The sequence below is a fragment of the Halyomorpha halys genome, unplaced genomic scaffold (assembly GCF_000696795.3).
Source record: "Halyomorpha halys isolate HHAL.00 unplaced genomic scaffold, Hhal_1.1 Scaffold152.1, whole genome shotgun sequence".
NCBI classification, from domain to species: domain Eukaryota; kingdom Metazoa; phylum Arthropoda; class Insecta; order Hemiptera; family Pentatomidae; genus Halyomorpha; species Halyomorpha halys.
In genome coordinates this window covers 1-1032 of record NW_027109315.1, presented here as the reverse complement: position 1 = coordinate 1032, position 1032 = coordinate 1, and positions in this window count along the sequence as shown.

The following is a 1032-nucleotide window of genomic DNA, read 5'->3' as shown; positions in this document are numbered from 1 at the left end:
AAAAAAAGGCAAGTAAAACATTCTAGCCGGTTAAAATGATAAATTTCTTTATTAAATAAATCAAATTTTATCCTTTTTTAGTTTCAACACTTTTTATTATATTAATAGTCCAACGTTTCGGCCAAATCAGCCATCCTCAAGGACAATATTCAAATATAAATTCTCACCTCACACCAAAAATTTAAAAATGTTTTGCAGGCTATTCTGCCCAAGTCATCAATTATAAGTCAAAAACAGCCTATTCTTTTCAAACTTCAATAATGTTTAAACCTTTTAATTTTCGATTAATCAACACTAACACTATCATATAAACAAACTGACTCAGTTACTTATACTTAACTGCAAATTATTAAATTAAAATTATTTAACTTTTTTTCGTACCCTTCATTAAACTAAAATTAGTATATCAATAGTCAAACGTATCGGCCGATTCGGCCATCCTCAAGGACAATCTTATATATAAATTCACATCTCACATAAAAATTTTATAATTTTTTACAGGCTATATTGCCCAGGTCATCAAAATCAACCTATTTTTTAACCTTCATTAATTTATAAAACTTTAATTTTAGTTAAACTGTTTATCTAATAATGGATAATGAAGTTTTAATCTAAAATTAAAGTTTTAAAAATTGATGAAGGTTAAAAAAATAGGTTGATTTTGACTTGAATTTGATGACCTGGGCAAAATAGCCTGTAAATATTTTTTTAAATTTTGATGTGAGGTGTGAATTTATATTTATATCTGTTTTAGCTAGTGGTCGAGATTTCATCGTTCACATGATAGTGATAGTGTTGTTTAATCGAAAATTAAGGGTTTTAAGATCAATCTTAAATATAAATTCACATCTCACATAAAAATTAAAAAAAAAAAATGTTTTACAGGCTATATTGCCCAGGTCATCAAATTCAAGTCAAAATCAACCTATTTTTTAACCTTCATTAATTTTTAAAACTTTAATTTTAGTTAAACTGTTTATCTAATAATGGATAATGTAGTTTTAATCTAAAATTAAAGGTTTAAAAATTATT